The sequence below is a fragment of the Tupaia chinensis genome, unplaced genomic scaffold, assembly GCF_000334495.1.
Source record: "Tupaia chinensis unplaced genomic scaffold, TupChi_1.0 Scaffold000494_1, whole genome shotgun sequence".
Classification (NCBI taxonomy): domain Eukaryota; kingdom Metazoa; phylum Chordata; class Mammalia; order Scandentia; family Tupaiidae; genus Tupaia; species Tupaia belangeri.
The window spans coordinates 3571607-3599018 of record NW_006160006.1 but is presented as its reverse complement, the minus strand read 5'-3'; the positions used below and the strand labels follow the sequence as shown (position 1 = coordinate 3599018).

Sequence of the window (27412 nt, the reverse complement as noted above, 5' to 3'; positions counted from 1 at the left end):
TCTTTCTAGCTTTGGCAGTTGGATAAATGGAAGTTCTAATAACTGAGATGGAGAAACCTGGAAGATAAATAGATACGAGAGAAAGATCAAGTTTAGACTGGGGCATAAAGCTTTGTGATACCTGTGTATTAGCAAGTTGGAAAAATCGGTAGACAGTTACAGTCATTTAGAGATATAAGTATTAGCATTTCTTGTCATATAAATAGTGTTCAACATTATTGAAAGTAAATTAACAAGGACTATGAGTGGATAGGCCTGGTACCAAGCCTTAAGGACCTCAATACTTAGCAGTTTTTTTCAGAAGTTAGGGGCGAAGTTGGCTGACACGCGGTCAGAAAGGCAGGTGCAGTCTCTACTTCCAGGTCCATTCAGCACTGTTCATAGCACTAAGACAGAAAGCCAACTAAGTGTCCAGAGACGGATGAATGATAAAGAACTGTGGTCTATACGGACAAAGAAGGTTGTGTGATCAAAAAAAAGAAGTTATCTGTCATTTGAAACAAGTTGGAGGGAACTGGACAACACTGGGCCAAGTAATACAGGCCAGGCACAGAAAAGTGAATCCTGCATGATCTCGTTTATGCAAAGAACCTAACCATGTCGAAAGCATAGACTGAGAGAGCAGTCTGTGGTTGCCAAAGACTAGGGGTGAAAATGGAAGAGGATGGGGAAAGGGGAAAATGTAAGCAAAAGGGTATAAAATTTCAGTTAAACAAGAGGAATGTTTACTGGTCTACTCCACATTATAGTGATAATAATTTAAAGTATTACAAAATTGCTAAAAGAATATATTCATCTCTTCCATAAGAGAGAGACAGACAGACAGGCACCTTCAACAGCTTCTGGGTGCCATGATCCACCCCTAGCCCAGTTCATGGACTCTCCTGCATGACCCTGGCCTGCAAATGGAAGTCCCAAGATGCAAACTCAGAACACTCCCACAGGGTTGGTCCAGTTGTGTTAGCTCTGTACCAACGTCTGGCCCGATAGAGAGATTTTAAACATTCTCATCCCTTATCCCCCAAAAAAGAATTAAATAGATACGAGAGAAAGATCAAGTTTAGACTGGGGCATAAAGCTTTGTGATACCTGTGTATTAGCAAGTTGGAAAAATCGGTAGACAGTTACAGTCATTTAGAGATATAAGTATTAGCATTTCTTGTCATATAAATAGTGTTCAACATTATTGAAAGTAAATTAACAAGGACTATGAGTGGATAGGCCTGGTACCAAGCCTTAAGGACCTCAATACTTAGCAGTTTTTTTCAGAAGTTAGGGGCGAAGTTGGCTGACACGCGGTCAGAAAGGCAGGTGCAGTCTCTACTTCCAGGTCCATTCAGCACTGTTCATAGCACTAAGACAGAAAGCCAACTAAGTGTCCAGAGACGGATGAATGATAAAGAACTGTGGTCTATACGGACAAAGAAGGTTGTGTGATCAAAAAAAAGAAGTTATCTGTCATTTGAAACAAGTTGGAGGGAACTGGACAACACTGGGCCAAGTAATACAGGCCAGGCACAGAAAAGTGAATCCTGCATGATCTCGTTTATGCAAAGAACCTAACCATGTCGAAAGCATAGACTGAGAGAGCAGTCTGTGGTTGCCAAAGACTAGGGGTGAAAATGGAAGAGGATGGGGAAAGGGGAAAATGTAAGCAAAAGGGTATAAAATTTCAGTTAAACAAGAGGAATGTTTACTGGTCTACTCCACATTATAGTGATAATAATTTAAAGTATTACAAAATTGCTAAAAGAATATATTCATCTCTTCCATAAGAGAGAGACAGACAGACAGGCACCTTCAACAGCTTCTGGGTGCCATGATCCACCCCTAGCCCAGTTCATGGACTCTCCTGCATGACCCTGGCCTGCAAATGGAAGTCCCAAGATGCAAACTCAGAACACTCCCACAGGGTTGGTCCAGTTGTGTTAGCTCTGTACCAACGTCTGGCCCGATAGAGAGATTTTAAACATTCTCATCCCTTATCCCCCAAAAAAGAATCAGCAGGATTTTCGGATCTGCACCAATTTTCCAAGGCACTGGTCCCCAGTCAGGCAGGCAGTCAGATGCCCTCCTGCTGACAGCTACGTCCCCTCCCCTTCTGCGTGGCTTCTCAAAGCACCAGAAAACCCTGAGCTCTATTTCCCAGACTTCTTTGTGCTGGATTAGTCTGGGTTCTCATCATGGAAAAACCAGGGAAAATGCAGCAGGTTGGAGGCACTGCTCTTTTCTTTCCTGCTCTGGGTGCAATCTCTGTCTGCACGGCTGTCATCATATATGCCAGAAAGCTCAGGGCCTTTGAAGTTTCCGCGGCGCATCAGCACTTCGGGCAGCAGACTGCCCACCAGCACAACTGCTCCTGGTCTCACCGCCCTCTCGTGTTTATCCCCACACGGTAAAAGGAGCTGCCAATAGTTATCAGCATCAGGCACGTACCACCTTCCTTCCGCCCACACTCCCAAGCTGTGTAAACGAGTTCCCTGCATTTGTTTGGAATAGTTGCAATGGCGTCTGTTTCCCTGCATGGATGATGGCTGATACCCTGAGAGATCTTTCACCATGGGTTACTCCTGAGCATTTGGGAAGGAAGAAAAGGTGGCGATCTTCTCACTAAACCAAGGTGCCATCATGGCTGGCTGCAGCAGGTGGCACGTGACAGCCTCAACTTTCTTCTTTATCCTGGAATTTTTTTTTTAATTTTAACTTTGATTTGAGGTGGGAAAGAGATCTGACGGGAAGACAAGCTCCATTGCTGATGGAGTCAGTATCGAGGACTACTGTTCAGTCCCCCTCTTTAGCTCATAGTACGAATAACTTATCTGAGAGGGTTGTTATGGGACTCGGATGAGCAAAGGCTGACAAAGTTCTTAGAACAGGCTCTAAAACATGGAAAGATGGGCTGGTATTAGAAAAAGCTGTAGCATTAATTTCGTGAGGGTGGGTGTTCACTCAATGTTCTGACCTACAGAACTGTGAGATTATAAATAGGTATTTTTTTTTTAAGTTTTGCTATAGGGTATATTCACTCACTCTAGAGAGAGAAAAATCACCCCCTAGGGGATGGCCACACACAATGTCTTTTCTTCTATTCTCCTCTTGGGGCTTTGGGCATACATACACACATGTCCAGGATGATTTTCAAGTGGCTGAGTCCAGGACCAGAACCCCGCAGTTGACCAGGCAGGACCCAGCTGCCCTAACCTCCATACCATCTGGTGGCCCGTAAATGGATATTGTTTTAAACTACACCATGAATGATAATTTGTTACCCAAATTCCTAACAGATTCCTATCTAGCTCATGTGAACCCATGCTGGACTTGGAAGTTTGTAATCTAGTTTTCAGTAGCATGAATGCTGGTTTCTTCTAGAGCGTGTATTTGTTTACATAATTTCACTACACTGAATCCCCATTATCCTTAAGAAAATGTCCCCTTTTAAATAACTACTATGACATGATAACAAAATATTCAGGCTAAGATCACAGACTCTGTAAATGACAGACCCAGATCCAAGTCACAACCCCACCTCGTCAGTGGATGAGGTACATAACCTCATGTTCAGATTCTTCGCCAGCTTAGAGGACAGGCCACAGTGGGTGGGCTATTGAGCAACTTCTGGCTAACAGCCTCTTTGTACAATATTCTTTGGTGAGCAAAACGTTTTAATATACCTTTTAATTATAATGCCTTCACGATGCATTTCAAATTACAATGCGTTACTGCCTATCACACAGGTCTTAGGGCTTGCCGCGATCCCCGTCCTGTTCTCTTGTCCTTATCCCTCATCACATTTCTCCATGACTATCTGATTCTTGAATCATTTGATTGTGCTACAACTGATTGGAACATCAAATGACAAACTTAAGACAGGTTGAGGAAGAATTTAAAATATGGAAGATTAGAGGAGGAAGCATTGACACTGAGCGGGAATAGTCAGAGCACTAGGACATAAGTCGAAAGGCTTGACAGCAGTCCTAAAGAACTGCATACCATTACCAGCGACGAGCTGTGAAAGCGAAGTATACTCCTCTATAGAAACGACACTTAAAACTATGTCAATCAACCGTGCTAGAGGAAATCCTGACCTACATTTCTTTAAGGAAAAAAAGGTAAAATAAAATGATTGAAGTACAATTAAATATAATCAAATAATATACAAAAAAAGGAGAAAGAATATTATTTCCATCTAAGTGGTTTCTCAGATCAGACTATATTATTGATGAGGACACTTAAGGCTAAATTTTGCACAGGATTTGCAACATAGGAAATTTTTTTAAGAAGTATTTACTTGTATTTTTTATTGTCTTTTTCAAAATTTGCTATAGGGCATGTCTATTCTTTTTTTTTTTTTTTTTTTTTTTAGAGGGTTTTTCTACAAGCAGTGAGGCAGAGAGAGACAGAAAGACAGAAAGCAAGAAATGACCCCCCAGGGGTGATGGCCACACTGCAATCCCTTCTCCTCCATTCTCCTCTCAGGATCTTGGGCACGCACACACACGCGCCCAGCGTGAGTTTCAAGCCACCGGGTCCAGGACTTGAACTGCGGTCGACTACATGGGAGTCCAGTGGGGCATGTCTACTCTTTAGAGAGAGGCAGGGAGAAGGTGGGAGAAAGGGAAAGTGAGAAAGCAAGCTGCCAGATCCAAGACTCGAACTGCAGTCAGCCATGTGGGATTCTATTGCCTTAACCACCACGCTACTTGCTGGCCCTGGAAATGTTTTCTAAGGGTAGAAAAACCTAAACTACATTGAAAGTTCTGTGAAAGACTGATGTCTATGACAATAACAACACATTTCCCTGATTGGTTTAGCCATTTCTTCATCCGTGACCTTTATCCATGCAAACACCGTAAGCAATAATGCTAACAGTTGATTCATTTATGAAGAAATAAAAATGTCTTTTAAAAGACACTGTCAGGTAGCCAAAGAAAAAATGATGTGCAGTTACAGTTCTTTATTCTAAATGTCGTGGAAAATAACATTGTTAAACATTCTTTTGAATCCGAAAGTCTCATTAGTATTTCATTAAATCTTCCAATTTAAGGTGAAAGGGTATGTGATGTTAATAAAAAAGAAGAAAAAAAATATGCTTTACAAGAAATGGTGGCAGATTGAAAAAATAATTATGTGGAAATTTAATTAGTTGGAACCCAATTGCTAACAAAGGAATGATCGAGTTTAGTTAATTTTTCTATTAATAAAGCAAAGTCATTTCTTGGATTAGATTAATTACTGATGAAGAAAAATATTTAAATTTTCATTATCCCCAGCTTAATAATAGAACACAGAGCTCTCACTCGATGTTGTTACTGATGTGAAAAATAACAGGGTTATCGTTGCCTGCAGGTGTCTCGTTCCCCGAGAAAACCGTGGGAGCCTGCAACTCCACACAGTCTTTGTTGCTGCAGGGAAAATTTCTAACTTTGAAAAAATTCTTTACTTTTATAACATCTTCACCTTCCTCTGTGATTTCTGAAAGTCTGTAACTATTGTAAACACCAGAATATTTCATTGTTAAGTTTTAAACACATGTGATTACAAATTGCCAGGTCCAGTTACGCAGTTAATATTCCAGTAGAGCGCTTTAGGGTCTTCCCCCTTGACCCGCAGCGTGAAAGCAGATGTAGCTAGAGAACAAATGAGCAATGATCGGAAATAAATGAAAAACCTACAGAACAAGAACCTCCACATTAATGAGAAATCATGATTTGTCAGTGTTTCAACTGCTTGCCAACGATTCTGTTCTGCTATTGACCAGAATCTAGCTACCTTGGACTAAATACTATTACTTAATTACAATGTGCTTCTAATTAGCCTGGCTTCTTTTTTGATACCTTTATCCAATCAACCAGACAACTCCCCCAAGCAATTTTGAAATGCATATCATTTGCCTATATACAAGTAGCTGGGATTCTAATGTAGGTTTTATTTGGTTTAGCCAGGAAGAAAGTAAGATTTCACCTAATGGCAAAAGTGTTAAGACATTTGTTTTTGTTTTTGTTTTTTTTATTAAAAAAAAAAAAAAAAAAAAAAAAGCTCTGTGTATTTATTCATTAATCCATCAAAAGCTAAAAGCTGTAAATTTGGGGAAAGTAGCCAACTAGCATTATTAAGGATTGAAGATGACCTATTGGGAGAGAAATATCATGCCCCCCAAAATATTGGGTCCTTGGGAAAGTCATGACATATTTTTCTATGTTTTGTATGCTGACTTTTCCGATGATCCAGGAGTCATCTTTGAATAAGCACCATCACACAGACATAGCGCTCTGCAGGTGGCTGGGACACTTTCCATGATGAAAACTCCTTCCCCAGGTGCCAGCCTCAGTGCGCTGTCCCTGTCCAGGGCACATTCTGGCCCAGGGCATTTGCCATGAGTAAGGTCTATGAAGATGGTGAGACCAGAGAGGGGAGGAGCTAACTCCTGAGTCTCAGGACCTGTCCATTTCAGCCTTGGAGATGTTCCCTACTCATTAGCCTTCCAGTTCTTTCATGAATATGCTGAGAACACATCCATAGCATAATTGAAAACCACCCTCAGCTTAAGAGTATTAAGGAAGGTTTTCGGTGGACATATCATTTTATAGCACAAAGAATCTTATGGTCACAAGACAGCTGCTGTCACACTTTAAAACATTAGTGTATTGGGGCCAGAAATGGCATAGTGGTTACATTGTTGGACTCCCACATGGCTGACCGTGGTTCAAGTCCCAGACCCAGTAGCTTAAAAATTATGCCAGATGAGTGTGCATGCGTGCCCAAGATCCCAGGAGGAGAATGGAGGAGAAGGGGTTGCAGCAGGGCCATCCGGCCTGGGGAATGATTTCTCACTTTCCTTCTCACTGTCTCTTTCTCTCTCTCTGGTGCATGTACATGCCTCATGGCAAAAACCTCTTAATAAATAAATAAATAAAACACTGTTGTGTCAAGTGGAAAGAGGAAATAAATATAGGCTACTTATGCTGGTTGACAGACTTTGGCTATATTCAATTGGTCAAAACGGAATCACACATTCACTCCCAGACTAATCTCTTACCCAAGAGGCTGAGTTTACCAGGCTTCACTTAGGTCAGTGACAATCATTCTCTGAACTACGTTTTCTGCAGTCAGAAATATCTGCCAATACTTTTTTAAAAAAATCAGGGTTCAGGTAACAAAGAAAAACTTGAACTCTGTGAGGCAAAGGGATGGGAAGACTATAGTTGGTTTCTGCCATGAACATTCTCCTGAAACCGACTCTGTAATTTAAGAAGCTGGAAGGACTGAAATGTTATGTAGGTGCCATTCGAATTAAAGCCATGCGGCAGGCAAACCTCACTAGTGCATTCTCTTTAGAAGGATAAATGTGAACTGCTTTGCTGTCATTTTAGTAAAAAACAGTATTCGAATACCACCTGCCAACATCTTTAGAAAAGTGGTTGATGTTTTTAGCATTTCAGATCAGATTTTCAATCAATGTGTCCTTTTATTTCATCCTGCCTTCCTTTCATTTTGTTTCTTTTCTATTTTTTTCTTCCAAAGAAGGAGAAAGGCAAGCAACCTCAACAGGCTCTCCCGTTGCCGTCCTCTTTGCTGCCTTCTCAACTAGCCAGAACCACAGACGCAATTGCGCTTGGAGTGTAAGGTCGCCCTGGGAACAGAGCCCTGATCCTCCATGTGGCTTCTAGCATCGCAGAGTGGAACGCTACTGCCGCACATCACAGCTGGGCCTTGATTGTTTTATACGCTATGTCAATGGGGAGGTTAGTTTATGAGAAATATTTTAGAAAGGCAAAACAGCAAATGTGACTTCAGGGATAGAAAAGAAATACGTGCTTTATATATGTGAGGAGGGAAGACAACTGGAAAAAATGTACTAGGGCAGACTTGTGCAGATAACAGAACATAACCCGTTAGCATATGCAAGCAAGTCATGTTCTGCTCACGTCTTCTTAGGCAGCATTTTCCATAGGCAGACCTACAGTCTGTGAGGGCGAGGGGGAAGAGAGAGAGACGTGGGGAGGACAAGAAAGAGAAAGAGGGGCAAGCAGTGATGGTACAGAGGTAATGAAAGAGCCTTTGATGTGAAAACCATACGGGAAGGTTCTGGGGTCACGTCGTGAGGTCTCTTTTTACACATCAGGCACACACATGCCATGATCCTGGTCGGCTGAGGCTGGGAGTAGATTTAGCTTGAAGACCCTGTAGGGGGTGCCCCTTTGTCTAGAGAGCTCATTTAAAACAAATGTCTAAAACTAATCAAAAGCTAAGACAGACTGCAGATTTTCATGCTAGTTTTTTGTTTTTTTGTTTTATTTTGTTTTATTTTTTGAGAGGTTTTTGCTATAGGGCAAGTGTGCTCGCAAGAAAGACAAAGAGAGACAGAGAGACAGAAAGTGAAAAATCAACCCCCACCCACCGGAGATGACCATGCCACAATCCCCTCCATTCTCCTCTCGGGATCTTGGGCACACACGTACATGTGCCCGGCGTGAGTTTAAGCCACCGGTCTGAGACTTAAACCATAGTCAACTACATGGGAGTCCAGCAACATAGCCATTACACCAACTGCTGGTCCGTTCATGCTAGTTTTAAAAACAAACAGTGAATCACGAACTGCCAGGTGTTTATGATGTGTGTTCCACCCCTGCTGAGCACTATCTCAGGGAGGATTTGAACTATGAATCACTCAACATAGTAGGGATAACAACGTGTATGGGAAAAATGAGGGAAGATCTCAAAGAGAATGTTACATTTACACCAATAATGAAGAGCTAGAAATGCAAAATGACAACAGCAAAAGCAAAACAAAACAAATTATTCTGAATTAACCAAAATAGTGAAGGAAAAAGAGGCTGTCATGCAAATGCACATATATGGTGACAACTGTGGTTGCTGATAGCAAAATTTGAGGACTTCAGCATTTCCTGAAAAGGCACCAGAAAGTCACAGGTTTGAATAATGCATGCAGTAATGCAAACTTGGTGGAAAAACAAGCAAGTGAAAAATGCCCATTGCATTCAGTCATCAACCAATAAATGCTTATATGTGCAAGGTGCATCACTGCAGGAAGAAAGCTCAAAGCTAAAAATGTCACCGTCTAGTGTAAATGTGAACTGACAGGTGCTCGTTTCACAATGCTTTCCCGCACTGTTAGGTGTGGACTGCTCATGTCCCCAGTGCTCGTGATGTACACACTAAGCTCAGACTCCTCAGCAATCACCTTTGCTGACGTTGTCTGCCATCTTCCAAAGTGAGACCCTAATCTTTAAAAAATGCAATTCTTGGGACCAGCAGGTGGCATAGTGGTTAAGACACAGGACTCCCATGTGGCCAACCATAGTTCAAGTCCCAGACCTGGTGGCTAGAAACTCACGCCAGGTGCATGTGCACACATACCCAAAATCCTGAGAGGAGAATGGAGGAGAAGGGATGGCAGCATGGTCATCCCTGTTGGAGGGTGATTTCTTATTCTCTGTCTCTCTCTGGCAAGTGCATGAACCCTAAAGCAAAAATTTCTAGGAAAAAAAAAAAAAGCTTATAACATTACATAAATACTACTATCTCAAATCTATGAAGCAATACAAAGAAAAGTTAAAGTGGGGACCAGCAGATGGCATAATGGTTATGTTGCTGAACTCCCACATAGTCAACCGCAGTTTGAGTCCCAGACCAGGCAACTTAAAACTCATGCCAAGCTTGTGTGCATTTATGCCCCAAATCCTGAAGAGAATGGAGGAGAAGGGATTGCAGTGTGGCCATCCTCCCAGAAGGCGATTTCTCACTCTCTCTCTCTCTGTCTCTCTGGTAAATGCACAATACCTATAGCAAAAACCTCTCTTAAAAAAAAATAAAAGGAAATGAAAGAAAGGGTAAAGTGAAATATTATCAAGTGTTAATTATGATTTTATTTAGATTTTTAGTTATATTTTTCTTTTTTGAGGATCTGTATTTTTAAACTTTCTCCACTGCCATTAATTTTATAAATAAATGTTAAACAAAATAAACAGACCATAATATATTCTTCAGGGCCAACTGTCACGTGATCACACCACAATCCTTCCTCCTCTTCTCTATCCTGTCAAGTCCTTGGGCATGCACACACACATGACAAGTATGTTTTTCAATCTACCTGGACCAGGATTCAAACTGCAGTCAGCATATAGGTTCTGGCTTCCAGTGCACAGTACTTAACCCCGCCCTACAGGGCCACAGGGCTTCACTACATCATGATCCTCCTGCCTTGGCCTCCCGAGTAGCTGGGACCACAGCACACACCGCTGTGCCCAGCTTTCTGGGACTGGCCAGAATTGAGCCTGGCTTCCCATACAGCCTCAGGCCAACCAACAGAGCATGCCCCAGTATGAACTACTGCAGGGGCCCTGCCACCCTGAATCAGGAATTGTGTCAGTGGGCCCTGCCTGGGAACATCTTAGGCTTCAAACATGAGGTGATGGACAGCATTCCTTGGGAGATGGTGACTTAGAGTTTGCTTACGGAAGCAAAGTTTAACCCTTAGTACCCCTTGAGGCCACAGCTGTTGATGGCAGCTACTCTGCAGGAATGACAAGCCTATGGTGAGCAAGACGAGAATATGGCTTACATTTCTTTTAAACTAGCACAGACTTAGCTCAGGGGAGTGAAAATACCACCAGTGTACACGAAAAATGAGGCGACATTATGATACGCTTCCCTTTACTACCGTTCCAGCTCCTCGCCCACGTATTTATCCGCTGCCCAGACCCATCTCTGTTTTCCCCTTTTTAGAAAACGTGATTTCTTTTGTGAGTAAGATGGGCACCCCAGCGGGGTCTCCACACCACCATCCACACCCAGCGCGAGCTGGCCAGGATCAGGGGCACGAAGCGCCAGGCATGTACAGGGAGATGCTGAGAAGCAAACCGGGCACCTGGCCACAAGGGTCCACTGTCACAGAGCATGGCGTGACTGCGTACCACTGGCGGCCCCTAACTCTGCTTTTACTTGACTTTTTTCCCCCTCAATTTAGGACATTATCCAGTATAGCAAAAGATCAACAACTTTTTTTCGTGTGTTTGAATCGAAGTGTTTATACTTTTAAAAAATATATACTTTGGGGACCAGCAGTTGGCATAATGGCTATGTCGCTGGACTCCTATGTAGTAGACCGGAGTTTGAATCCCAGACTCAGTGACTTAAACTCATGTCAGGCAAGTGTGCGTGCGTGCCCAAGATCCCGAGAGGAGAATGGAGGAGAAGGGATTACGGTGTGGCCATCCCCCCTGGGGGGTGATTTCTCACTTTCTGTCTCTGTCTCTCTCTGTCCTTCTGGCGAGTGCACGCACCCTACAACAAAAACCTCTCCAAATATATATATATATATACACACATACATACATATATGTGTATATATATACACACACACACACACACACACACACTTTGTATATTTTTAATGCTTTAATATAGACCTACATAACCCCTTGTAAGCCTCCCCAAACCGTGTCTAATTAAACCTGCAAGAGTAATCCTCTCTAAAATGGATTCTGGAGTCAAACAATGTTCCCAGCCAACTCTGGCCAGCAAACAAGGAAGGAATGGACCCAGTACTCAGAGAATGCCCCGATTCCTGGCAGAATGACCCACCCATCCCATCAGGGAGTAACAAAATGAGTTTTCTGCAATCCACACTTCAACTTTAAAAAGCACTCCAGCTGTCAGTACTATTTAATCTAAAATTCCAACCAAAATATGAATAGATCTTCTCAAATCATCAAAATTTGAAGAAAATTAACATTAAGGATAAGAGAAGTCTGACTAAGCCATTTTTATATTTCAGATTGGCTAACCCATGAAAACTAAAGTGCCTAAAGAAAGCAGAAAAAAAGGAAATAAGATCTAATGGCTACTCTCGGAGATATTAAAAAGAGTATCACGTCCATAAATCATCAATCACTTTTTTTAGGGGAGGAACAAGAAAGCATTAGGGTTGTTGGGACAGGGATGCTTACTCAAATAAAAATAAGGAAAGAAATGAGGGAACAAAATAGATTGTGGCAAAGACTATTCATCTGAAAATTACAGCAGTGAATCCCCCAAGGGATTCTCCCCAAATCAGTACAGAGACACAAGCAGCAGAAGAGTGCCAGAGTAAGAAGAGAACAGAACAGAAAACTGTAATGTCTCCCCAAGTAAGACAAATGCATGTACAAACGCACACACCTATGTACGTGTGCACACACGTGTACCTATTAGAAACACGGGGGGGTCCTCAAAAAGGTCATGGAAATGCCTATTCTGAAAAACGATGCATAAATTTCATTAGTGTTTTGCACCAAAACGAACTGACTGCAAATTTTCAACAATTTCTGAAGCCCTCTAATAATATGTGTTTATTTAGATACAAAAAATGTGAAATCCATGCAGTTTTAGTAAGATGCACTCCCAAGATCTTCCTGAAGACCTCTCAGATATCATATACAGAATTTTGTAACCAGTGTATAGAGAATACAAGCAAATATGTCTCAGAAAACCTGGGCATGTCAATGACTATGTTTGTCTCCTTTCCACCCCTTGTCCTCAGCTCTCTGACATTAATCTGCTTTCTGGGACAAGTGTTGATCCATTATAGCTAAAAGACAGTGTAGCCAAAGAGCCAATGAGTCCTACTAGTGGAGATATTAACATGCACATTTTATTACACCACCATTTCCCCAGAAGAATTGGTGGATAAGCAGAAAGTAGCCACCAGGAAGTACAGATCGGGAGATATCTTCTCTCCCATTTTACAGTCATCTCGAACATCACTGCAACCCAGGAGACCTGAATAACAAATGTGTTACTCGTGACCCCAGAACTCACCCAACAATGTCACCATGTCAAAGGAGAGATATGGCATTTGCTAATATTTGGTGACAGAAACACATCTTCATACAAATTATATATGGGGAGAGAGGCAGCAATGGTGACAAATGCATTAAAACAAGCCAAAGTTGGGACCTGCAGATGGCATAATGGTTACGTCACTGGATTCCCAGTAGTTGACTGCAGTTCGGGTCCTGGACCCAGTGACTGAAAACTCATGCCGGGTTCATGTGGGTACATGCCCAAGATCCTGAGAAGAGAACGGAGGAGAAGGTATTGCAGCGTGGCCATCCCCCCTGGGAGGAGTAGATTTCTCTCTTCCTGTCTCTGTGTCTCTCAATCTCTCTGGTAAGCACACACACCCTGTAACAAAACTCTCTTTTAAAAAATAAATGTCAAAGTCACTGTATTTATCTCAGTTATTTTATCATTTTTTTTTAAATGGAGAGAGAAGAATAAGAGAAAGGTTTATAATCTTGGATATTTCCGACCATGTGCTGGCTTGTCGATCCAATGTTACTCATTTTAAAAATATCTATAACAGGGAACCAGCAGTTAGTGTCACGGCTATGTCGCTGGACTCCCACGTAGTCTACCGCGGTTTGCGTCCCGGACCCGGTGGCTTAAAACTCACGCCGGGCGCGTGTGTGTGCATGCCCAAGATCCCGAGAGGAGAATGGAGGAGAAGGGATTGCAGCGTGGCCATCCCCCCTGGGGGGTGATTTCACGCTTTCTGTCTCTATGTCTCTCTCTGTCTGTCTGGCGAGCGCACGCGCCCTATAGCGGAAAACCTCTCCCCCCCCCAAAAAAAAAAAATATATATATCTATAACTGGGGTCAGCAAGCAGCATAGTAGTTAAGGCCCTATACTCCCACATGGCTGGGCAAGTTCAAGTCCTGGACCTGGCAGATTGAAACTTACTCAGGCATGTGTGTGTGCATGCCCCAAATCCCAGGAGAGTAGAAGAGAAAGAACTGTAATATGACCATCCCCCCTCAGGGGAGACTTGTCACTTTCCTTGTCACTGTTTCCCTTGTCTCTTTCTGAGGAGTACATGCACCCAATAGCAAAAACCTTTAAAAAAATTGTAACTGCACACTCAACAATTATCAACCTCTTTGCCGAGGATCTAAGATGATGGTAAAGACATTATTACAGTGTGCTGGGAAGCAGAGGCAGTATAACGGGAAAGGCAGTGACATACATGAGAACACAGGAAAACCAGAGGGTGAGTGGCCGGTGAGTAACACAGGAACTCCAAGTTCAAGTATTCCTTCATGTTATTGCGTCCTAGAAATGTAACCTCTAACAAGTCATTTAACTTCTTCATATCAGCCCAGTGTCCTAATATGTAAAATGGAAATAATGAGACTTATTTTACAGACATTCTTTATAGTTGAAAAGTGAATGCAAAATACTACTCACATAGTAAGTTCTCTAGACAGGAAATTTTAACCACTGCTGATGACAACATAACCACTTTAGCTTACCAACCAATCCTATACGGCCTACCAAGATTTCGGCTTAGTTCAGCAATACCGACAGCCCCCTTGAAGTTAGAGGGTTACATTTGCTTTGTTATCACTGTATCTGTTTGGTCCTGTAAACATTAAAATTCTCAAAATCTATTAGAGACTAGCTATGGATTGAATTAAGCACAAGTAGTCCTAATTGGATTAAATGGAATGTTATAATAAGTACCTTCACTTTTGGCTAATTATCACAATTTACAGCCTTTACTTTTAAAAGTTCTGTTTAGCACTTAATCTACATATGGAATTATTTGGTTTACCATGAAAATTATTGCAAAAAGGCACAATGTTAAAGGAAGGCTAAATCTATAAGGTTTAAGGAAAAACAAACAAACAAATGTTTCATTAATCTGAATGCCCTCACCCAGGATAAACTCAGTGAGTACAATTAACCTCTCATTGTTTTTGAATCACTAAAATAAGAACATCTGGAGAACACCTCCTTTCACAATTCTATACCTTCAGATATCAAATTGATATTAAAACCATATCTTCAGCTATTAAATTGAAGGAGATATATTTTCTATCCCCTTTTTATATTTTATAGCCCCTTCATCCAGGATTTCTTGAGTGATTTTAGTTCAAATGAACAAATGGGTAAAAAAGCTATCGACTTTTTTGATAAGTAAAAGTAAACAAATGTTTCTGGACTTAGTGGACCAAAACTCAATTTAAATAGAAAGAGGAGAAGAAGAAAGAGTAATCCATGAAAGAACATATTATAGACCCATAATTAGCGTATAAAGATGACTTGGAACTTAAATCAGGACTGTGAGTAAAACCACGGGAAACAAGGAACACGACTGTGATCATATGCTGAAACAGGAGTATCTGTGGGTACGAAGCAAATTTAAGGTAAAAATATTACGTAGAGCTAGCTTCGTGCTTGTAGAGAACAGTCTCTAGTATGTACTATGCACTCACTGAATGGTAGTTGTTTTAGTCCGTTCGTTCAGGCATGATAAAGTACCTGAGAATGAGTAATTCATGAACAAAAACTTATTTCTCAGTTTTGAGGCTGGGAAGCCCAAGATCACGATGTTGGCACTAGGTGTGTGGGGAGGGTCCAAGTGCTACTTCCAAGATGGTACCCTGCTTCATCCCCCAGAGGAGATGAAGGCCATCCTCACAGAGAAGGGCTGGAAGGAGTGAATCTACCTCTCAAGCCCTTTATAAAGTTGCTAATCCTCTTCAGAATGGAGGAGCCCTCCTGAGTTAATCACCTAAGGCTTTACCTTTTGTCTTCATAGAAAGACGGTCTTGCTGTGTCGCTCAGGTGAGTCTCAAACTCTTGCCTCTGCCTCCTGAGTCACTGGAATTGCAAGTGTGAATCAGCACACCAGTGTGACTGGGTGACTGAGCCACCCAGTGGGTCTTCCCAGTGGTTCCCTGCTGTGCAGAGCACAGCATCTTAGCAGCTCTGCCACCAGCTGGTTCCCAAAGACCTCACCTCTTAATACTGCTTCATTGGGGATTAAGAGTCAACATGAAATTTGGAAAGGACACCATCGTTCAAAAAGCAGCAGCAGCCATTATCAACAGCAGTACTATCTTGCAGTTCTGAAATGGCCACAGATCTTTTGACAGTTCTCTCTTCAAGAGGTAAAGCCCAATAATCCTCTTCTGGAGTGCAGGCTAGACTTAGGACCTTGCTTTCAATGACAAGTGGAGTAAGGTGGAAACACTGGTCACAACTTCAGTGACGAGGTTATAAGAGGCACCTTATGACAGGGCTTCCTTTCTATGCTGTCTCTTTGGGTCACTAACTGTCATGCCATGAGTAGCATTATGGAAAGTTTCCCCTACAAGGAACTGAGGCCAGGTGCCAAAAGCTAGTGAGGACTGAGGCACTGGAGCAACAACCACGCAGGTTGTCGCTCCTGGCAGTGGAACTCCCAGCTCCCGTTCAGCCTCTGAATGCTGTCACCGTCTGGAATCTTCACTGCAACTGCATTAGAGCCCTGAGCCGGACCCAGGCGCGCCCCTTTTGAGATGCTAAATTGGCACGTCATTTGTCATGTACTGCAATAAATACGTACCGCATGCTGTTTGTCTTTTTTGGCAAGGAATTAAAAAGTGTATTTGCTTGTATTATGCACTGTGCTGACTTGTGAGGCAGTAATAAAGGTACTACCCACTCACACAAGCCCATTACTGAAATCCCATAGTCTCCAGAATATTATTAAAGTACTCTTATTTCTGAAAGCATTACTGCCTAGAAATCAAGGAACAATGAGTATGTAAAAATTGAAAGACGTACTAAAGGAATCCTACTTTTCTACTAAAGGAGGCAGGGTCTCCTTTTAGTGAGGAGGAGATGCATGGATACATTGGGTAGTCAGAAAAGTCGTGACGCATCTTTGCATAGAAAACACATCATGACTTTTTCAACCACCCATAAAAGTCTAGGACTTAAAGTGAGGAGTGAGACGGATCTATATATTCAAAAAGTTCATGGAAAATGCATATTTTGAAAAAACTATGCATGGCTTTCAATTTTTTACATCAACATAAACCTATATTTTTATCTAATTTTTGAAGTCCCTTGTATATTTTTACCTTGTCAAATTCTGTCTCTGTCACTAATTCTATGTTGCTTTGGTGGAGAAAGAAAAGGATTCTTTTTTTAAAAGAACAACAAAAAATATTTTGACACAGAATAAAAAACAGGTCACCCAATCCAGCCTGCCATAAACTTCTTATCTGGTGTTCCTGACCCATCAGAATCCCATTGATCAAAAAAGAGGCAATTTTTTTCTTTTATAACAGGTTAAAATTTAGAAATCCTTGATAGGGGTGAGTCTCTGCTTGGGGCTTGGAAGCTATGCCAGGACTTTTCACACAGTCACCCATCGCTCCAGCGACCTGGGCTTGCCCTACCCACCACCCACCAGGGTACTTTAGCCTGGTATAGGCAGGCCTTCTTGGGTGAGCCGGTGCTTGGGGCTTGGGAGCAACCTAGGGACTTTCTGCATACTGTTAGCCATGCTCTGGTAGCCTGGGCTTGCCCCACCCACTGGGATACTTAAGCCTGGCCTGGGCAAGCCTCCTAGGGTGAGCCTATGCTCAAGGCTTGGAAGCTATGCTGGGACTATTGGTACACCAACCCAAATGCTTTTTGCTAAGTTATATCTTTCAGATTGCTACCACCTCTTCAAGAAATAGATAACCTAAGAAAAGAATCAAACAGAACTTCTGGTAATGAAGAATGCAATACAATAAATTAAAGTCTCCCCAGACAGCATTAACAGCAGATTGGACCATGCAGAAGAAAGAATTTCTGATTTCAAAGACCAAGTCTCCAATGTAGACCAAATTGCCAAAAAGAAAGAAAACAAACAAACAAACAAATGAAATGCAGGAAATTCTAGACACCATGAAATGTCCAAGTATCCATATTATCAGTATTCCAGAAGGTGAAGAATTTGCTAATGGCATGGAAAACCTCTTTCATGAAATACTATCTGAAAAATTTTCCAAATACAAAAAAAATGGAGAAATTCAGAACCAAGAAATAAAAAAGACCCCAAATAGAGTCAACATAAAACTATCCTCCTATAGGTACATCATAGCCAGATTTGTAAAAATAAACACAAAGACAATATTTTCAATATGACAAGGGAGAAGCATCAAGTTACTTGTAAAGGTTATGCCATTAGACTGATGTAAGATCTCTCAACAAAAACAATGCAGGCAAGGAAAGAACAGGAAGATGTATTCAAAACATTAAAAGAAAACCAATTTCAACCAAGACTACTACATCCAGCAAGATTATCCTTCAAATGGGAAGAACAAATAGAAGTATTCTCAGATAAACAAAAACTGAAAGAATTCACCAATAATAGACCAGCTCTATAGGAAGTACTGAGGGGAGTGTTGTAACAGGATAACTAAAGAGAGACAATCAGAATCAGGAGAACAAAAAACAACTGAGAAAACGGCCCACAAAATGACAGGGACAAATCCGCAAATATCAATAACACTGAATGCTAATGGATTATATTCTCTTATTAAAAGACACAGACTGGCTGAAAGGATACAAAAACAGAAGCCGTCTATACACTGCTTACAAGAAACGTATCTCATTTACAAAGACATACATAGACTGAAAGTGAAGGGCTGAAAAAAGATATTCCATGGCAATGGAAACCAAAAATGGCTGGAGTAGCAATACTAGTATCAGACAAAATAGACTTTTTAAGATGAAAGATGTAAGAGGAGGCAAAGAAGGACATTATATAGTACTAAAAGGACTTGTTCACCAAGATATAACACTTGTAACTATCTATGCACCCAACACTGGAGTGCCTAAAAACATCAAAGACAGACTGTTAGATCTCAAGGGAGAGATAGACTACAACACGATAATTGTAAAGGATCTCAGCACCACACTAACTCCTCTGGATAGATCATCTAGACAAAAAAGTAAAGAGATGTGAGATCTGAATGATAACCATACATGAAATGGACTAGACTGACATCTACAGAGTATTTCACCCAACTACCACAAAATAGACATTTTTCTTACCCTCAAATGAAACATTTTCAAAATCAACCACATGACAGGGCACAAAACAAGCCTTTACAAATTCAAAGGTATAGAAACTATATCTAGCATCTTTTCTGACCACAATGGAATCAAACTTGAAATCAACTACAGCAAGAGCCCTTAAAAATTCATGAACTCATGGAAACTAAACAACCTACTCCTGAATGACTTTACAACTATAAAAGAAATTAAGACTGAGGGACTAGCAAATAGTATAATGGTTACATCATTGGACTCCCACATAGTTGAATATTGTTCGAATCCCAGACCCAGTGGCTTAAACTCATGCTGAGTGAATGTGAGTGTGCATGCTCAAGATCTCAAGAGGAGAATGAGGAGAAGGGATTGTGGCATGGCCGCCCCCCCCGGAGGGTGATTTCTCACTTTCTGTCTCTCTGGCTCTTTGTCTCTCTGTCTTTCCAGCAAATGCACATACCCTATAGCAAAAATCCCTCTTAAAAAATAAAGATAGAGGGAACCAGCAGTTAGCGTAATGGCTATGTCGCTGGATTCCCATGTAGTCACGTCCTGGACCCGGTTGCTTAAGACTCACGCCGGGCGCGTGTGCATGCGTGCCCAAGATCCCGAGAGGAGAATGGAGGAGAAGGGATTGCGGCTTGACCATCCCCCGGAGATTTCTCGCTTTTTGTCTCTAATGTCTCTCTCTGTCTGTCTGGCGAGCGCATGCTCCCTATAGCGAAAATCTCTCAAAAAAAAAAAAAAAAAAGATAGAAATTAAGACTGAAATCAAAAGGTTCACATAAATTAATGATAACAAGTGTTTATAACCTACAGGACAGCACAAAAGCAGTCATAAAGGGAAATTCATAGCAATTAGTACCCACAAGGAAAACACAGAAAGGTGGAAAATAAACAACCTGATGACACAACTCAGGGAACTAGAAAGACAACAACCAAAAAAATTCCAAGAGAAAAGAAATAATAAAGATTCAAGCAGAAATAAGTGAAATTGAGAATAAAAAGACTGTACCAAAAAATAAGTAAAACCAAAAGCTGTTTCTTTAAGAAGATAAACAAAATTGGCATACCTTAGTTAGATTCATCAAGAACAGAGAAAGAAACCAGATAAATCACATGAGCAAGGAAACAGGCGTTATTACAACAGCTATAACAGAAATACAAAATATCATTAGAGAATACTAGGAGTGACTATATGCCAACACACACAAAAAGTTCCAATTAAAATATGGGAAAATGAACTGAAAGACACCTCCAAAGAAGACTTGAGAATGGCAACAAAGCATATAAAAACGAGCTCGACATCTCTTATCATAAGGGAAATGCGAATCAAAAACCACAATGATTTACCACTTAACCACAGTCAGAATGGCTAAAATTTTAAAAATAAATAATTGTAAGTGCTGGTGAGGCTGTGGGGAAAAGAGAACTCTTCTACACTGTTGGTGGGAGTGCAAATTAGCACAACCACTTTGGAGAACAATATGGAGATTCCTCAGAAGCCTATCATACAACCCAGTGATTCCACTTTTAGGTATTTACCCAAAGGATAGAAAAACACTCAATTGGAAAAACCCTTGCACATCCATGCTTATTATAGCATTATTTAATCAGGAGAACATGGAATCAATCCAAACGTCCAAATGCCTGGCTATCTAGCAGAAACGGAAATGGAGAGTTGGAAGGCATAGGAGCAGGGAGGGCAACGGTAGATATTAGAGAAGTAAGACGTGGTAATATAGGGGTGGGTGATGGAAGGAGGGGGACGGGAAGGAAAGTACGTTTAATTGACAAAAGAACAAGAAGCTATTTGCTGATGATAATGTATGTAGTAATGTCTTTATCTTGATTGGTATGCATGATATTTGTACTGAAAAAAGCAATGTTGTACACTGTAAAAATAAATGTGATTAAATGTAAATTAAGATAAAATAAATAATGTATAGTATGTCACCATATATCTGTTTATGAATTGTGAATAAAGAATACATTCCATTAAGAAAAAAAAAAAAAAAGAGAGAGAAATCCTCAATAGGTTAAAATCTCCTTTCCCCCTGGAACATACTTCTGCAATCTGAATCAAAATAGATGAAGTCTAGCATGCAAATTGTTCAAATTTTGGAACAGTTAACACGTCATCCTTTAATTTTAGCCTAGATATGTAAAAGGGACACTCAGAAGTATTCAGTGCATGCATAAATGAGTGGTAAACAGAAGAAGGAGTTATAAGGACGACCAGGCATTCTGGTGTCAGTGGCAGACTAACAGGTGGGAGTCCAAGGCTGTGGCTTTAGACAATGAGGTCCTATCCTTTGCTCTTAGTTCTCAGCCCAGATACACACACACACACACACACACACACACACACACACACACGCACACACACACACACAACATTAAACAATGCAAAAGATCCATTTTTTCTTCTACACAATTTTCCCTGAACTTTTGCTACTACAAGTCATACTCATCACAGTGAGAATAATATATTTCAACGGGAGAGTAAGTTCTTTTTTTTTTTTTTTGGAGAGATTTTCACTGTAGGGCGCGTGCGCTCGCCAGACAGACAGAGAGAGACATAGAGACAGAAAGCGAGAAATCACCCCCCAGCGGGGATGGTCACGCCGCAATCCCTTCTCCTCCATTCTCCTCTCGGGATCTTGGGCACGCACGCACACGCGCCCGGCGTGAGTTTTAAGCCACCGGGTCCGGGACACAAACCGCGGTCGACTACGTGGGAGTCCAGCGACATAGCCATTACGCTAACTGCTGGTTCCCGGGAGAGTAAGTTCTTAAATCTACCATCAACTCGGCACTTCCAGGCTTTTGGGACAGATTAAGGAAAACTTACATACTTTAACATTATAATTACAATAAAAATGATTGAATGAGCCCCTAGTCGTATGATTAATAAGTGCCTTGAGTTTAAGTGATACTATAAAATGTTTGATACAATGACTGGCCAGTGAGAAATTTTGGAATTAAGCCATCACATTATTTCATTTACTTAGAACGTATTCTTAAGGAGAGACAGTAGCCACTCACGTGGCAGGTTTGACTAGTTTGAAAGAACAACGTCAGTGCTCATTTTATAAAATGCCTTTTTAATCAGGCAACATTTCATTCTTCATCTTTTGCTTCTAATCACTGTTCGCTTGAATGCTGAACAAAATGATAGCTAATTTTGGAAGGTCAATAAAAAGTGTTATACTTATTTCAACATAAGACTACAAGTTCTTCACCATGCTTAAATACTATTATTGAGGCTATAGCTGAGTTTGTAAAGTAATATATTTAGGCATATATATTATAGCAAGGGGAAAATGAAATCAGAGGATTTATAACGCCTCATATAACGACAAAGAGTTTATAAGACGTGATGACAGGGAAGCACCTAAGACAGGGATCAAGAACAGAAACACCAACATCAATGAATGATGCCCAACCACCAAAATATGACTCCCTGTCCCTCATGTCCATAAAGTTAGAAGTGTCGTTTCAAAACTACAGACGCACCTTGGTCTATATACGGCCATTAAGTAATTTGTAGATTCTTTGACAATAATCTATTTAACACAGGTTATGATTATTCTTTTGAGTTGTAATATACTGATAGATTAAATTTAGAAATTCATACTCTAAATTGTATCATATCAAAAATATTTTCTAATGTAATATATTGGATTGTGACAGTAAAATAAATTACCCTTTGCTTGACTGACCAGAGAGTATTTAAGTTTAAGAAACTGTATATACATGCAATTCTAGCTGTATCCTCAGTTTCAGGGCAAGATAAAAATAATAGTTATGCAACCACACAGGCACACACGTGCACGCACACACGCGCACATACACACACATATACTCCTGTGCTGTATTATTGTAGCCCATGTTATAAAACTTCCTCAATGCTAACGTGAGCTTCACTCAGCACTGTAACTACCTCGTCATGTCATTCTCATCCTCTACCTCTGCAAAACTTCTCCTTGAATTCCAGTTACAGGCTCAGCTGTTTAGCAATCATCCCAAAGTTACACTAGACGTTTTTATGCACGTAAGATGATGGAGACTTATAATATCAGAACTAATCTCTTAAATCCACAGAAATATACAATGAAATGATATAATTTTTGAGGCAACATAAGATCTTAAATCAAAGATGGATAAGACATTTAGGAGATTCTCAGCGTAAGTAGGTAAGATGGGGAAGGTTTCCGCTTAAGCTGCCCTTACCAGAATCCACATTGACTTCAGCAACCAAATTCCTATGCAGTGCTTTTAACAGATTCTGATAGTCTTTGCTGGAACCTACGGAAGAGAAAAAATAAAAAGTAAGCTTTATTACAGCTCAGTCAAGCTCAGCTATCTGTGCTTCTGTTAATACTTCATTCTCGGTTTTTCCTGCTATAATTTGACTCTAATCGCTCTTCCTTTATATCTCTTTTTCCTTCCATGCCTTTAATAAAGGTCTTTCCTGAAACTTTTCCTTAGAATGTCCTCTTTTTCTTTCCCAAATCACTGCCTTCTGATGCACAAACTGTACATTTTCCAAGGAAAACTGTTGGTAACAGCCCGTTTAGTCCTGTCTCCACACAAGGGCTATGAGCATGGTTTCTATTTCGCAGTGTCCCCAGCCCCAAAGCCTACATGGTGCTACACAACAACATTTACACAAGTCCCTCCCCACTTTCAAGAGGATCACTTTTCGTTTTACATCACTTTGGTTCTAAAGTATTGGATCAGTAGAGAAAAGACACGAGTTCTCTTTGCCTCCTCCCCCACTTCAGGTCCTGGCCTTGAACATGAGGGGAGCAGTGTGGCAGAAGCGTCTGAGCTTTTTTTACGTATTTATGGTGCCTGATATGTAGGGAGTACCGCCCCCAGGAATAGGCTCTTCCTAACGTTGTACAGATTCTGACATTGCAGTGCCGACCTTATTTGAATTGCTTCTCACAAATCACAATAAAAAAATACAGGTGAAGATATCTAAATTCTTGACCCCAAATCATAATAGTAACAAGTTTTATGTATCGCCTCATAACAAGTAATCGCTAATTTTATTGGCTTAAAACAAAGGCATTTATCTTCTCAAAAGTGTTCTGAGGGTCAGACACTGGACAGTGGCTTAAGTTCAAAGGGTCTGGCTCTCAGTCTTTGAAGTTCATCTTCACAAGACCTCCTCTTTCTTTTTTGGTTTTTTTTTTTGGCAGCTTTCTGGAGGGGACATGTGCTCACTGGAGAGAGATGGGACGGGGCGTAGGGAGAAAGAACTCCCCATGAGGAACAGTCATGCTACAATCCTTTCTCTTCCACCTCCCTCCTTTTGGGATTTTGGGCACACACGGAAACATGGCCAGTGTGTTGTTCAACCAGCTGAGCCCAGGATTCAAACCCATAGTCAGCCATAGGGGACCAGCTGCCTTAACCACCATGCCACAGGACTCACTGGAGAGAGACAGAGAAAAGGAGTGTGAGAAATCACCCTTCATGGAGGATTGGCACTCTGCAATCCCTTCTTCTATTGGGATTTTGGGCATATACACATGTGCCCAATGTAATTTTCTTTTTTCCTTTTTTTTTTTTTTTTTTTTTTGGCTATAGGGCACATGCACTTGCCAGAGAGACAGAAACCAAGAAATCACTCCTGAAGGGGGAATAGCCATGCCACAATTACAATCCCTTCTCCTCTACTCTCCTCTTGGGATTTTGGGCACACATGCACACATGCCCAGAGTGAGTTTTAAGCTGCTGGGTCTGGGACTTGAACTACGGTTGACTATGTGGGAGTCCAGCGATGTAACCATTATGCCATCTGCTGGTCCTGCCCAATGTAATTTTCACGCCACCAGACCTGGGACTCAAACCACAAAGTTGGTCATATAGGACCTAGGCTCCTTAATTTCCATATCACCTGCTAGATCCTCCCATTTTTTCAATGACTCTAAATTTTTTAATTGCCAGAGAGAGTTTTTACCAGGGAGAAAGAGAGAGAGAAAGCACCTCTGAAGAGTCATGGCCCCACTACAAGCCTCCTTCCTCCATTTATCCATCCTGTCAGGATTTGGGGCACATATGCGCAGGCACCTGTCCTGCGTTTCAAGTAACTAGGGCTGGGATTTCAACTGCAGCTGGCCATGTGGGATTCAGTCACTCAACCACTGTCCTAAGGGGCTGAGCCTCTACCTTTTTATCTTGGAAACATTTTACTTGGTTTAAATATCTGTTAAACTGCCAAGTAAGCTGCACCTCTCTGTTAATTTCTCAGGAGGATCTATATTATATAGTAAGACTTCTGTCCTGTGGTTAAGTCCTAAGAATCGAACAGGGATAATTTTCACCAATTCAGTGTCTGAATTCTTTTCAGGGTGCCCAAAGGCATAGACACAAGGTTGTTCTTAAACACTTTTATTCTATAGATAGTTCCTATAAAAACTACTATAAATTATTCTGAAATATTTTTTCTTCTGTTCCAGGGTTCTGAGCTGATAAGACAAACCTTATTTCAGAAATGCTTATAGGAAATATAAACAGTTTGACCAATGACACAGAAGGCTTAAAATAATTAGGAAATGTTTATAAAACTGATTGAACTTTAAAAATGAACTTTTACAAGAATGACAACCTGGATGGAGAAAGCTCCCCTACCAACATGTCATTATCTATAACATACAAGATGAGAAAACACTTCAAAATGCTTCTGGAATTATTGCTTTAAAAATCATTTTAACACATGGCAACTTTTAATTGCTTATTTTCTAAATGGTTTATAGCAATTGAATAAATTATGAATTTTCAACAAGGTGAAATTTTTGCAGAAAGATAAAATATATTTAGTTTCTTAAATATAAAACTTACAGAAAACTGTTTTATCAACCATGTCCCTTGAGTAAAGCAAAATCTGAGTCTTATACTCAGCCACCCAATATGCAAAAGATTAGTTACTGCGTAATAGAACACAGACTTGAAAAACACTGAAATATTTCCCTTCTTAATCCCTTTACACAGGGGCTATTTAAAACTGTGGTCAGTTCTTGTGGCTGGCTGTAGTTCGTCCTCTGTAAGGCACTGCAAACTCCGAGTTAGCAAACACGGAGCTCGTGTCCAGAAGAATCGCTGGTCAGGTACCGCGAGCACTTCCATTAAGCAATCAGTACAGAAGTGTGTTTGGTGTGTGTCTTACTAACCGACACTTCATTTAACATACGATGTTGATCCAGCGAACTCCCCTCCAGCGGCCACACTACAGCTCCTCCTCAACAAAGCTCACCTACGCATGTTTTTCTGGAAGACAAATGTCATAGAATGCTAGCGAGCACATCAGCACCGCTTCTGGGGCCATTCCGAACAGCCAAATCACCAACAGAAAACACAGAATATGACACGAAAAGTTTCACTGAATAGGTTTCCGACGTGTTCGTGGCAAGAGAGCTGAAACAAGAAAAGAGTGCATGGCCCTGTGCCACCTCGCTGGGCACCATGCCCTGGGCAGCTCGGCTCCTCTGCCCCTCTGTCCTGGCAGTGGCCACCAGAGAGCCCAGAGCGCTGGTCCCGGGGTCAGCAGTGCAGCTCAGCGAGTCAGCAGGTGTCTAAGTGCACATTCTGAGAACAGTGAGACTGGCCATACAGAGTCCCAGTGACGGATCTGCCTAGGTGCTGTCTCTGTGACTGGACTCGCCCCTCCCTGGGCTTCCAGCACCATCTGACTCAGCTCCAACTCCACACTTCGGGTTTTCAAGTTTCCAAATCCAAATATCTCTTTCAAATAGGTCAACTTTCCATTTTGAATAACTTTTTCTTTGATCACGCCATGTCTAACTCTTACACATTTTGTTTTACTTTCAAATTTTTAAAATAAATCATTTCTATCTGATGACAGGGCTTCATTTCCCTATCAGCCCTAACTCTTCAAAACATGTGGCTATTGCATCAGCCCCAGTTACAGCTGCATTCTCCCCTGACACCAGAAATCTCCTTCCTGGAAAACCTGATGGCTTTCTGAGGTCTCAGGGAGACTCGAGGCACTTCTCAGCACTCTGTGGGGTCTCGGGACCTCCCCTGCAGCGCCGGCCTCTCCTTTGACCTTGGTCTGCATGCTGCCTCGCTTTCCTCTTTCCTCCTCTTCTGTATGGACTTTTCAAGATCAGGGACAAACAACGTGACCATGACAGTAGATGGCCATGTGCAGGCACATGTTAAAGAATTTAATAATATGCATTTTTTAAGTTTCTTTCTTTCTTTCATGAGCAAGAGAGAAAGACAGGAAGAGAGAGACAGAGAGACAGCCATTCCCAACAGAGCGCTGATGCTACACTCCAACTCCAGCTCTCTCGGCTCCAGGTCATAGGCTTGCGCATGCCCAGTGAGCTCAGAGACATCCTGACAGCGACCTGGAGTTTCGCTTAGGGTCAGCCTCACCAAGAAGTGCGTTTTGCTGCTGTGTCAACATCCAGCTACAAAAGTGTGCCCTTTACAAGACTAAAATACAATTTAATATCTCTAGTTATAAAACGCTGAAAAATATTTTTTACA

General features: G+C 41.3%; 1 protein-coding gene across 1 annotated transcript in view; it reads right to left on the bottom strand.

The window, feature by feature from the left end:
• The window catches only part of MARCHF1 (membrane associated ring-CH-type finger 1), a 641401-nt gene that overhangs the window by 494367 nt on the left and 119622 nt on the right, over positions 1-27412 (bottom strand). Inside the window, exon 2 of the mRNA XM_006156469.3 lies at positions 23117-23191. The gene's annotated coding sequence lies outside the window, so the exon portion shown is untranslated. The remainder of the gene's footprint in view (positions 1-23116; positions 23192-27412) is intronic.